The 13,862-nt window shown below is 31.6% G+C and overlaps 1 protein-coding gene and 2 long non-coding RNA genes across 3 annotated transcripts in view; all 3 read left to right on the top strand.

Annotated features, from left to right (window-relative positions):
- LOC145332071 (uncharacterized) overlaps positions 1-13,862 on the top strand; it is a 93,156-nt gene that overhangs the window by 51,870 nt on the left and 27,424 nt on the right. The window lies entirely within an intron of this gene.
- On the top strand, positions 947-2,607 carry LOC145332090 (uncharacterized). Its single transcript, XR_013884023.1, has 3 exons — positions 947-1,069; positions 1,606-1,700; positions 1,896-2,607. It is a non-coding gene; the product is annotated as an uncharacterized LOC145332090 (long non-coding RNA).
- Positions 4,294-7,712, top strand: LOC145332202 (uncharacterized). The gene is made up of 4 exons (XR_013884080.1): positions 4,294-5,217; positions 5,737-5,815; positions 5,971-6,029; positions 7,504-7,712. It is a non-coding gene; the product is annotated as an uncharacterized LOC145332202 (long non-coding RNA).

Genomic DNA, 13,862 nt, shown 5'->3' on the forward strand with positions numbered 1-13,862 from the left:
GAGATAGTTTAAATGTTAAAAGAATTTTTTTAATTTCAAAACTTTAACATGATTTAATGATCTAGATTATATAATTTTGTTTTAAAAAAGTTTTAAGATTTAAAAAAGGAGATAAAAAAAGGTCGAAACTCCAGACAGAGAGTCAAAGTATTTATTATAGATTATATAATTGTTGTGGATCAAATAAGCTTAAATAATTTACGCACTTTCTCATTTGTTTCTTGAAAACTTTGGGTAGGTTTGTACTTTTGTTATATCTTGTTTAAAAATTTTAATCAAAAATTTTGATATGCCGAAGAAATAATTGTGTATATAATTATTGTTCCCGGGCTAACTAAACTGGTATTAATGTTATAATTTTTAAAAGCGAAGCTTTTCTATAATTAGGGTCGGTCCGTCCGTCCGTAAATCCGTCCGTCCGTAACGGATAGCTTTTTCCATTAATTTAGGCATGTTAGAATTGTCCTATCCATTTCAAATTTTGCATGGTAATTCCTTTAGTAGCTAGGTACGATTTAGAAAGCGTAGCAACTCTATAATCATTACCAAAATGTCCGTACGTCCATTTTAAACATGTTGATTTTTTAACTTTTTTAACAACAAATTTTTATGAGAACTAATCATCTGATTGATCTGATTTTTAGTATATTGATTCCTGGAACAACAAAGTATAATGTAATAAGCGAAGCAACTCTAAAATCAAGCCCTAAAAATGTAAGTATGTCCATAAACATTATCCTGAAACAAATAGTCTTTTTCAACAAATTTACTTACAATTTTGCTTTGACCCTTATACATTTATATTATGATTATTCAGTTCTGACACTATACAAGTGTTAATGTCTGTTTGTCCTACCGTTTCAGTGCTTCGCTTTTATGGATGTTGTCATCCTTGTTATTTTAATATTTGTAGAAGATTTCTGTAATACATTCAATACATTATCATACTTTTTAATAGTCCTTTCTATTTTCAGATGATTATGTTGTTAATTACTTGAAAATGGCTGCTATAGCTAAAGGAAGTCCATCGTATGCAACATTATTCTTCCCGCAAAGTAGTTTTGGACAGGTACTATTTATTTTTTAACATAGAAGCTTAGTTATTTATATATAATCTTAAAAGAAGGAGAGGGAAAGGTCCCATTCGTGGCAAAGCCCCTTAAGGTGCGATTCGTCGTATTTTTACTATGGCTTTTTATAGGTTATTTTATGTTAGGTTAGGTGATTGCCCCAAAAGGGTTAGGCAATTAGCCCTGCAGGGGCTAGAATTATGAGGAAATCTACTGTGAAAAATACGAAGAATTGCCCCTTAAGGTTCGTTTCCACGAAAGGGACTATACCCGAAGGAGAAGACAATGGTTAAAAAGTTTTAAAAACTAAATTTTTTTATAAAGAAAAAATGATTTAAAAGGTTTCAAGAATTAAACATGTTCAAAATTGACATACAGCCTAATAGCAGAAATTAACATGAAAAGTTTAATGAGGAATACAAAAATTATAATATTAACTTAATCGGTTCAGTGGTTACTAGCATTTGAATGGTTAAACAGACAAAAAAAATGTTACAATATAATATTTATAATATAAATGTTTTAAATATTTCAGATAACCATCTGATCTGAGATGTCCAGCACATATCTGCAATAGACTAGACTGAAGAAGATTAAGAAGAATAATAATTAAATAATTTATATTTGTTTGTAAATATAATTATCAATAAGCCCATACCTTTTCAATAGATCTATTTTTTATTTCTAGTCAAAAATAGGCAATTTACTTCAAAGTCTCAAGTGAGTAGTATTTTATTACTTGCATTTTAGATTTATTTTTTGCCTTTTTGTTATTTAATGATGTTATTCTATGAAAGAACAATAATGTCTTCAACTATTAAAAAGGTTAAAACTACAGCACTTAATAAATTTCAATAATTTCATGTTTTAATTGTTATAAGCCTAATTTATCATATTTTTTTGCTTATGTGCTGAATATGGATTTTATTATCTTGTCTAATAATGTATTTCTATGTATATACAATTTAAAATCATCCTAATATATAAAGTAGTAAGCTTTTTGTCTGTAGTGAAGGATCTCACTAACCGCTGAACCGATATAGTCCTCCTTTACATCTCAAGGCTATTTTATTTTTATAAAACTTCTGATTATGGAGCTTTGCTTTTATGGATATTATTACCCTTATTTTATGTTGGAACATAAGGAACGGGGGAGGGATATCCCTTCTCACCACCAACGCCTCCTATTCTCTATTTTGATATCTGTTCTGTAATGACATTGTAATTTATTTAATAATTAAGAAGGTAATTTAGTCTTTGAAACCGATTGATATCCACAGGAATTGAACCGGTTCTTAAGTCATACTGGAAAATCATGTATAGCATCTTAGTAGAGACAATTTCCACAAATATTGAAATAAAAATAATAACATTTGTACCAGTTTTGTTAGCCTTGAAGGGCCGTATCTTAGCTTTATCATTTTAATAACCGCGGAAAACTGTCTGTAATACGATGCGATAAATATCTATTATTGTGGTGCTGTTAAAATGTCTGATTATTTTGATATATTTACGAAATACATATTTATTATATAGATTTTCATTTGTTTCATTCATTTTAAAGAAAATACCCGGCATTACAAATTCTGATGGATCCCTGACGTTTTTTTTTCTGGCGTGATGATTTTAAGTGAATAAGTGTAGGAAGAAAATAATATTAGAGGGATTTCAATGATTTTGGTTACTGGGTTTACTTTACATTTTAAAGAAATCCTAATATGTTTTTAACTTGAAAGTTATTTTCAGGTGAAAAATGAGCTCCAACATAGAAGAGCAGCCATTGGATCTATCAATGGCTGCCACAAAAAAAAGAGAAAAAAAGTGGTTACAAAAACTACTCCCAAAGCTGCTTCATTTATTCAAAACCTTTATATAGTGGGGGAAAGGCTCTTCGACAACTATGGAAACAAATATAGGTAAATCCTTAAAAAAAAAAAAAAGTATGTTTGTTAATTTTTTTGTTTGTTTGTACCGATAGATCTTGCTAACCGCTGAACCAATCGGGTTCTCATAAACAGGGTAGCTTCTCATACGTCCTGGGAAGGTTTGTAACTATTTTGTGAGAGGGTACCATCGGTCCACCACCCTCCCAAATATAAAAACTAGCGGCTTCGCCCTTAGCCTCTAGGGGCTTTGCCCCAAGAGGTTTGATCAACCTAATTTTTCGTATTTTAGATTTAAAAAGAAAAAGTTAAAAAAAAATTGGGGGGGGGGGTTGGGGGTGTCCTACCCCCCAAGAAAATAGCTTAAAACCATCACAGGACCAGTAGGTATATTCCCTGAAGAGCAGAGCCCAATCGGTTCAGTGGTTACTGAGAACTTAAGCTTCAGACGGACAGACAGACATCGTTCTACTTTGTATTATAGATAGCTTTTGCGTAGAGACTTGAATGCAACATAGACAAATAATTTCTCAACTTAGATGTTTCAAATAAAAAACAAACATTTAAAGTGCCACTAGAGGCAGGGATGGCAAAATAAAAACCACGTGGTTTTAATCAAGTGGTTTTCAAAAAAAAAGCTAAAAAAACAAAAAAAAACAAGGTGGGATGGTTTAAATGGTTTTTTTAATACAAAGGTCTATCTTTCCAGTTATATCCTTATAATAAAGTAACAGGATGTTTGTATGTGTGTTTGTGTGTTTGTATGTTTGTACCGAAGGATCTTGCTAACCGCTGAACCGATTGGGTTCTCCTTAACAGGGTAGCTTCTCATAGGTCCCGGGAAGGTTTATAACTATTTTCTTTGGGGGTGGGACACCCCGAACCCCCCCCCCCCAAAAAAAAAAATGAAAAATCCCCCCCTCCAAAAAAAAATTTTTTAAAAACTTTTTAAACTAAAATTAAAAATGAGGGGGGCGGGGCAACCCTCCCAAAAAAAAATGTTCGCCCCCCCCAAAAAAATTTTTTTTTACTTTTTCTTATCTATAATACAAAGTAGAGCGATGTCTGTCTGTCCGTCTGTCTGAAGCTTAAGATCTCAGTAACCACTGAACCGATTGGGCTCTACTCTTCAGGGAATATACCTACTGGTCCTGTGATGATTTTAAGCTATTTTCTTGGGGGGTGGGACACCCCCAACCCCCCTAAAAAATTTAAAATACCCCCCCCCCCAAATAAAAATTTTTTTTTACTTTTTCTTTTTAAATCTAAAATACGAAAAATTAGGTTGATCAAACCTCTTAAGAGGGGCAAAGCACCTAGAGGCTAGGAGCGAAGCCGCTAGTAAAATATAAAATAAAAAATTCAATTATTAAATTCGACTCTCTCCTCCTCAAGTGCCCCTAGAGGCCTCTAGGGGCCTAGCCGCTAGTCTTTTTATAATGTAAAAAATACAGTCAAAAACATAAATACCTAATTCAAAATTCTTTCAATAGTTTAAATCTTTATACTAAAGGGGTAGTTTCACGAAATGCATTTGAACTTAATTTAGTAAACCGCATATTTATTCTTAGTTAATGGGGTAAACTACATTTGAATAGCATATATTTGAAATGAATTCAATTTTCTACCACGTAGTTTTTAAAATATCAAGACCTGAAAATTGTCTTTTTGTGATATATGCAATTTAAAAAGACGATTTTCAAGTCTTGATATTTTAAAAACTATGTGGTAGAAAATTGAAATTTTTTCAAATATATGCCATATAAATGTAGTTTAACCATTTAACCAGGATAAAATATGCGGTTCACTAAATTAAGTTCAAATGCATTTCTTGAAACTACCCCTTTATACTAAATTTTATTCAGACGGCACCTTCAAGGTTATTTAATTTACAACTTTTCTATTTCTATGGGGGTCTCCAGAACGAATTGATAAACCGTTCATTTTTCTTTTATGACTATGAATTAACTTTTACCTTAGAAATCACCACCCACCACCTAAGCACCCGGGACCGCAAAAAAATATCTTTAACAATTTGATATTACAATTTTTTTGATCTTTATGGATATAAACTAACTTTTAGTTTCCATTATGAATAAAAGGTTTATGAGATCGTTAAGATTAGGTTTATTTTTATGCAATACATAATTAAATGAAAACATTTAAAATTATCGAGAAGCTTTTCTATGAACGAAAGGTATTATTCTTATTTTTTTTAGTGTTGCCCACATCCCTTCGTACAGCTGTACATAATATTAGGCAAAGTAAGTATTTCCTTTTCTTCATCAAAGCTTCTCTAAAATCTTATTGGTAAAGTCCCTTTAGTAGACTAGATAACGTTGTTTTAAAAACAAATTTTTTTTTATAATTTTGGTCCGTCTGTCTGTCTGTTCCTTTGTCTGTAATGGTAAGCCATTTTAGTTTATTTAGGCATGTTACAATTGTCCTATTAATTTCCAACTTTGCATGGTGATTATATAATTGTTAGGTACGAGTTAGAAAGCGTACCAATTTCTATAATCGTTACCAAAAGTTCATTTAAACATGCTTATTTTTTAACATTTTGATAACAATTTTTTGTATCCTATATTTACACAATTTGCAACAAATTTATGTTTAATTTCGTTTAGACTTAGAAATTAATGTTTTTATTAAGTTCTGACAATCTACAAGTGTTATTGCTTGCTTGTATTTCCTTCTGATTTTACAGGTTCACTTTTATGGATGTTAACATTCTTGTTTAATTTTACTTTACAGATAATATAACTTATATTTTTTTTTAGTTGAACGATTTAAATCTACCACTTTTCTACTGCTTTTTACCCGGCAAAAGTGCATCTATATACACGGAAATCTTTACAGGTTTGCATTTTTACCAACTAATATATACAAAACACATTTTTTTATTTACAACCTTTTTTATTTTTTACAAATAATTAAATAAATTAAATAGCATATAAATAACATAAAGCCTTTAAAAACAATTAATCAATGGATAAAATTGGACTTGTTTTCAGTTGTAAAGTCTTTTATTGGGGAAAGGCAGATTTCAATGGCCGTTGACCTCGAATCCTCAGTAAGTACTTTTTAACAAATTTTTACATATGTGAAAATTTAATTCCATATGTCGTTCTAGCGCCATCGCCCCTAGCCTATAGAGGCTTTGGCTCAAGAGGTAATTAAAAAAAAAATTAAGTACCTCTGGTGGTGCAACCACTAATTTCAAATAAATTTTTTTTTTAATGTGGCGGATATTTTTCCCCCTAAGCAAACAGCCTAAAACAGCACAGAGTAGAATCCAATCAGTTCAGTGGTTATCGAGATCTTAACGGACGGACGGACAGACAGACAGACATCAAGCTACTTTGTATTAGAGATGTATTACCTCATTAACTTCTTGGTATAGTTTACGTTTATGCACTAACAGTGGATGCTTTCATTCATATTTTATTAATTTTTTAGTATAAAAGGTACTCTATAACTTGAAATGTTTATTTTTAAGACTTGCTCTCAATATGTTTCTATTTAATTGACTCTACTTTGTTTTAATTATGGCCAATACACAAATACTCTTTAACTCACTTTGTCTAATTGGTTATGCTCAGTTACTAAACATGAAATTAGATATGTTATGATAGGTATGAAAATCTGTATTCTAATGTAATTAAATTAAGTGACGAACAATTCCTGTGAACGATTCAATGTTATTTATAACAAGGTATACAGTTTGAATCTAATTTGTCATCTTAATCTGATATATACATCAATTATATTATATCTATCTTTACGCATCTGTATGTATGTCAGTCTGTTGTCCGTCAATCTATTTATTAAAGACAATTTGGGGTAATTGTGGATTCTGCTTACCAATGAGCAATTTTATATAATATATTTTGTCCATTGGTCTGTAGGTAACGCCATAAAAGATTTGTTTTCCTTCTTTTCCTTAAATAAGTTTTAAGCTAAAAATAAAATATTTTCCTACTTGAAATTGTTTTTTTACTTTTAACAGCTTTGCTACATTACATGTAATCATCCTTGTTAAAAGCAAAGCTTTTCTATAATTAGCATCGGTCCGTCCATACGTCCATCCGTCCATAATAGTCGGCTGTTTTGTAAATTTATCCATGTTATAATTGTCCTCTCGATTTCAAACTTTGCATGATGAATCCTTTAAGGGTTAAGTACAATTAAAAATTCGTAGCAACTCTATAAGCATTACCAGAAAGTGCGTATGTTCATTTAAAATAGCAAGTTAACTCTATAATTTGAAATGTCCAATGTTCGTTTTTGAAAACAATTATTACCAAAAAATGTCATGAATGTTCCAAACTTTTATTCAACAATTTTCAAATCCTAAAACTTAAGCTGCATTAATCATTTAGCAAATTAAAATTTTAGGTATCTAGTTCTGAGAGATTTTAACATTGGGGCGAAATAAGCATGAATTAAATTGGCAATTTAATCTTAGCCTAGGGGAAATATTTATCGGGAAACATCATTTTTCGGAAACAAACTTAACCATAACTTTAAATATTTTTATATCTTAGTGACGTTGGTATTCGGCAGCATTTCTGGTTAGCAGATATGAAGTGCGGAAGTGTCTGAGGAAGCTAGGTGTTTGAATTACAGAAAAAGAAGATGTCATGTAACCTGAGAAAGCATACGGAGATGTAACGTAGGCGGCAAAGGCGTTTTCCGTGTTATTTAAGTTATTATTTAAGTATTATTTATTTAATAAATTTATTGATAATAAAAATGAGTTCATTATTTTGATTTTTTGTACTTTATAATTATAAGAGGTTGCATGATTTTCTAACACAAATCTCACAGAACACAGCTTCTCTTTAATTAACCATGCTAGTCGGTCTGATCCTTCATATTAGTAAATGTGCCTCAAATTTTAATTCATATTGCCTTTTTCGTTGTTTTAGCATATACTTTTTAAAAATATTTACTATCTAATAAATTTTTTTTTTAATTTTAAACATTAATAGTAACAAAGCTCTTTGATATCTTAAGCAATTTAAATGGGAAACAGCTAGAACGTTAATAAAAAAATTTATAAACACGAAACTTATTACAAAATCTATTTATGTCTTTTGCACTATACATATACAAGGATGACAACATCCATAAAAGCGAAGCTCTGAAACAGTAGGTCAAACGAAAATTCACTTGTAGAGTGGAATTACCGAATAATCAGAATATAAATGTATATATGTCAAAACAAAATTAAAAGTAAATTTGTTGAAAAAAACTTTTTAAATACAAGATAATGTTTAAGGATATACTTGCATTTTTAGAGAAACTTCGCTATATAGCATAATACTTTTTTCAGATAAATCGGATAATTTTATCATTCAAACATGTATAGTTAAAAAGTTAAAAATCAACATGTTTTAATTGGACGTCTGGACATTCTGGTAGTGGCTACGTTTTCAAAATTGTACCAAACTGTTATAGGAATTACCATGCAAGTTTGAAATCGTTAGGACAATTTTAACATGTCTAAATTAATTATAAGAGCTAATCGTTTCGAACGGACGGACGGACAGACATTAATTATACAAAAGGTTCACATTTAATAATAAATGAAGTAAAAGACGACAATCTTTTTTAAAAATTATGTAAGGGCATAGATAATTAATAGAACTCATAAAAATAGAGAAAAGTCGTCGTTTATCTTTAATTACAAAATTCATATTATTAATGATGTCATGTCCTATATACATTGAGTAAGCGGGTTTATTAACTAATAAACAGATATATCTTATAAAATATATGCACAGGTATGTAATTATTGCCAAAAAGAAAATTTTTTAATCGTTAGGAATAAATGTTGCAATTAAACAAAAGCGCCAAAATTGAGAATGAAAAAGTGAGAGTGATACAATAAAAAATCACGACCCTATCCCGTGATACAGCGGGGCATTAATTTGTCATCGACCAATTAGATGTGTGTTAGTAACCAGGGATTCAAAGGGATAAGACAATGGCTATAAATTAATGTACATCCCCAATAATGATAGCAAAAGTTACCCCTTTTAAAGCGTATAATTAAAGGTTGAAACGTTCGAACACTCAACTTAATAAACCAATCAATAAAAATTTATCGTCCCCATAGTTCATAAGCCAACGAATGAGAAAACTTTATTATGATCTTTAGGAACTAGTGTAATAAACAGCCCATTGTCCCCTCTCTGAATGCTAACACTAATATAAGAAAGGTTTGTGGTTAGAGCTACACCCAAGGGGATAAATATAAGTATAAAAAAAGACAAGGATGACAACATTTATAAAAGCGAAGCTCTGAAACGATAGGACACACGGACATTAACACTTGTATAGTGTCAGAACTGAATAATCAGAATATAAATGAATAAGAGTCAAAGCAAAATTGTGAGTAAATTTGTTGAAAAACTGCTTGATACATGATAATGTTTATGGACATACTTACATTTTTAGGACTTGATTATGAAAAATCAATATGTTTAAAATGGACGTACGGACATTCTGGCAATGATTATAGAGTTGCTACGCTTTCTAAATCATACCTAACTACTACAGGAATCACCATGCAAAGTTTGAAATCGATAGGACAATTCTAACATGCCTAAATTAACGAAAAAAGCTATCTGTTTCAGACGTACGGACGGACGGACGGACGGACGTACGGACAGACCCTAATTATAGAAAAGCTTCGCTTTTAATAATACTAATAAAGACTCGACTCACGATTTGATCCATTTAATTTCTTTATTTTGCAATTTTTGTTCTCCTTTTAAGGGACCTAAAAGGAAAAGGAATGTTTAAATATTTTAATAGGGACCACTCAATGGAAATGAAAAAAACTAGTTTGCCTCTAACCTTAACTGCAAAAAAACGATACGGCAGTCTCATTAAAAAACATAATCTAATTCAGATAAACGGAAAATTATCCCACTTTTTCCCCTTTTAATTTTTTTTTACAAGGTCACGGGTTCGAATCTCAAAGCAGCAGCAACTTCTGTCAATGCACAGTAAGGACTTACAAACTAGGGTTGTGTAATCAAAGGGTTGGTTGTCTGCAAGACGCATAATCATGAATTTTACTTGGTTCAGAGATACAACAAAATAATGAACCCTTTGATAGCACAACCCTTGTCTTGAGTTCTATTTCAACCAGTTATGCTATATTGTTCAGTAAGATAATGCATACGACATAGCATTTATATTTACTACAATAGTATCTAATTTTTTCTAACCTTTTACATAAACATTCTTTATCTTTTAGTCTTTAACTTTTTAAAATTTAATTATGATAAAAAAAGAAAAACGATGTCTTTCTGTCCGAACGTTAAATATATACCCTTAATGCAGCGCTCAATGCTATGCCGAATAGACTTTGCTTTATAAGGAAACTCTAACCCTGCGGGGCCAATTACCTAACCCAATATAACCTAACGCAACCTAAAATAACATATAAAAAGCCATTTTAAAAATACGACGAATCACCCTTTATGGGGCGATGTTACGAAAGGGACTATTCCCAAAATTCCCAAAACTATTTTTTTTGTGGGGAGCAACCTCATTCCCATTATACTATCCCTGTATCATTGGCTATCACCACAGGGGGGCCAAAAGGAGCCCCCACACGCCCCCATTTCCGTTTCCGCCGATAACTGATTTAACTCTTTTATCTACTCTAATTTGTGGGACAGAGAAAGGTCTTCTGAAGATATCCTATACTATTTCAAATATAAAAAGCAGAGTTTTCAAAAAATCCTCAATGGGGCAATTTTGTTTAGCATTAATGGGGATATGTACATAAATTTTTTGCCTATTGTCTTAATCCTGCTTGTAAAGAAGATTCGCTACTTTCAAAGTGAAAAATTATTATACACATTATTTGTATTGCTTAATTTTTATATTTCTTATTAAACAAATCTATGTGCTTTTTATAAGCGAAGCTTTTCTATAATTAGGGTCATTTCGTACGTACTTTAGTAACGGATAGCAACATTCGTTAATTTAGGCATGTGAGAATCGTTGATTATTGTTTAAAACATGAAGATTTTTTACTTTTTTGATTATATTTTTTTTAAAATTTTCCTATTAATCTGCTTTTTGGAACAAAGATTCCAAGGGCAATAAGGTACAAGAATTTGGCGAAGCACAATAATCTATAGCTAAACATTTAGCAACAGTTTTATTTATACAAATTCATTTATACCTAAAACTAATATTCTGCTTATTTGACAATCTTCAAAGGTTAATGTTCGTTTGTCTAACCGTCTGATTTTAGAGCTTCGCTTTTATGGATGTTATCATCCTTGTTTATCTACAATGAATTCAATCAACATTCTTTGTTTGTCACTTGGTTTTCAAAACTATTAAAGGAACAGTAAGTTTATATGTCTGAGCTGGATCTTTAAATCATTTTAGTGGTGAGCTAGATCGGGGTGAGTCAACTTTCAACCAATGAGAGCACAGCATTTTATGAAATACGGCTCACCCCGATCTGGCTCAACATTAAAATTGATTTAAAGATCCAGCTCTGGATTAATGTGAAGCTTCTATGACAATTGTTGAGTATTTATTTAAGCCGTTTAAAAACATGAATATTACATATTACAACTGACTGTGAATATAGAATCGTTCTTTAAGCTCTAGAGATTTTATCTAAAATTCATCTAATTAATGTTTCTCTCTGATGGCACAACTTGTTCCATTTTAAATGGTAGCTTGACGTTATCTTGCGCTGAATTAAACGTGTTCTTTTTTGTCTGTAGCAAAGGATCTCGCTAATCGCTAAACCTATATGGTTCTCCTTTACAGTGAAGATTCTGATAGACCTTGTGATGATTTTAGGCCATGCTATGTTTACAAATAACTCTGGGTATGGTTTTAGGCTATTTTCTGTCCTTCTATATCCCTTCGAATATAAAGCCCCTAGATGCTAGAGGCGCAACAGCTAGTTATATATAAAAAAAATAGCCCACCAAAGGACTAGTAGCTTTAATTTCCCGAAGAGTAGAGCCCAATCAGTTCAGAAATTACCAAGATCGTAAGTATCAGACGGAGAGACAGATATTGTTCTACTTTGAATTTTAGACTAGCGGCCTCGCCTCTAGCCTCTATGAACCTTTCCGGGACCTATGAGAAGCTACTCTGTAAAGGAGAACCCGATCGGTTCAGCGGTTAGCGAGATCCCTTCCTACAAACATACAGACAGACAAACAAACAAACAAACAGACAGACAGACAGACAGACAGACAGACAGACAGACAGACAGACAGACAGACAGACAGACAGACAGACAGACAGACAGACAGACAGACAGACAGACAGACAGACAGACAGACAAACAAACAAACAGACAATCAGACATACAGACATCGTTTTTTTGCATAAACGGTATGTAACAAATTTACCAGTTTAAAAAACCATGAAAGCTAGAATGACAACATCCAAGGCTTATCAAATCAGACAAGGGGATTAACGAACATTATAATCGATTCCATAGTTATGCCTCTCTACTATGGCCAAGCATCTTGTAAACAAGGATGAAAAAGAGATCATAGATGGATAAACAGACGGATAGAGTTATAGAGCAGTTGTTCAGTAATTAAAAAATAAAAAGACCAGATGCATTTAGAATCACGAAACCTTCTAAAATATATGTGTGTCTTTGTAGTATCATCAACAGACTGACAGACTAATTAAATTGTTAACATATATTGTCACCAATAAATTCAGAGGTGGATTCTTAAAAAAAGTTTGCCTCACTAATCGCATAGTGGGGCAAAATTGTTTTCGTGATAAATCCATCAAAATCACATTCAAAATCTACAAAAAAAAATCATAGAAGGGTTATGAACATAAGATTTTATTTAATTTTTGTAGATTTTTTTTGTGATTTTGGAGGATTTTTCACGAAAACATTTTTGCCCCACTAAGAGATTAGTGGGACAATTTTTTTTGAGAATCCACCTCAGCAGTCTATCTTAGGTATCAGCCGAGAAAAGCAAATTACGGACAGAAAATCTTGCAATATAGAGATACTTCCCTACTAAAAAATCTTATTTCCCCCCCCCCCCCCCCCACCCTCATACAAGGCATAACATTGATAGCACGATTCAAACACGGGTTAAACTTACGATCAGAGCTATCCGGTATAAAAAAAACTATCGGACGTACATACAAACACAAAAACTATTGAAAAGCTTTGCTTCTAACAAGACATGTAAAGTAAATCATATTTCATGTAAAGTTTAATAAGAACATGACATGTTGTCTGATTGTCTGTCTATTTTTTTGCTCGCTTTGTGTCACAACAAGGACAATTACGATGATAAATCGTGCAGCAACAATGATAAAAATAAAAGTAATTTACGTAGAAAGAAAAGTTTATCAAAAGGAATTGGCGGTTGAATCATTTCTACCGTTTTCGATATATCTTATCTATATAAACACTATATAGCAGGGGAGAAAAACGAAAATTCTGTTATTTATTACACTAGTCCTAAAAGTTTTAAAATATGGTTTTTTATTCGTTTGCTTACAACAACTTTGGAGACTTTCATAGGATTTTGATTGGTTAGATCATTTAAATGAGAGACCAAAGTTTAAATGAGTTTAATTTTGTGTATCATCATTGGGGAGTACATCAAATCATTGGCAATTGCCTTATCCCTTTAGATTCCTGCTAATATTTTTTATCTGAATACACGTCCCTGCCAGTTTTAAGGAGCGAGTCATAGGCCAATCATGGATATGATATTGTACAGCAGATATTTGTATAAATTGAAATTATCGAGGTTTAGAAATACGTTTACAAGGTACTTCTTCTAAAATTTTTGTATGCAAATAATAGGATTTCTATCTGTCTGTGCCGAAGGATCCTTGTGAACCAAAATGGTTCTTC

This window comes from Acartia tonsa, chromosome 11, assembly GCF_053477335.1.
Source record: "Acartia tonsa isolate MP-2025a chromosome 11, ASM5347733v1, whole genome shotgun sequence".
In the NCBI taxonomy this organism is placed as follows: Eukaryota; Metazoa; Arthropoda; class Copepoda; order Calanoida; family Acartiidae; genus Acartia; species Acartia tonsa.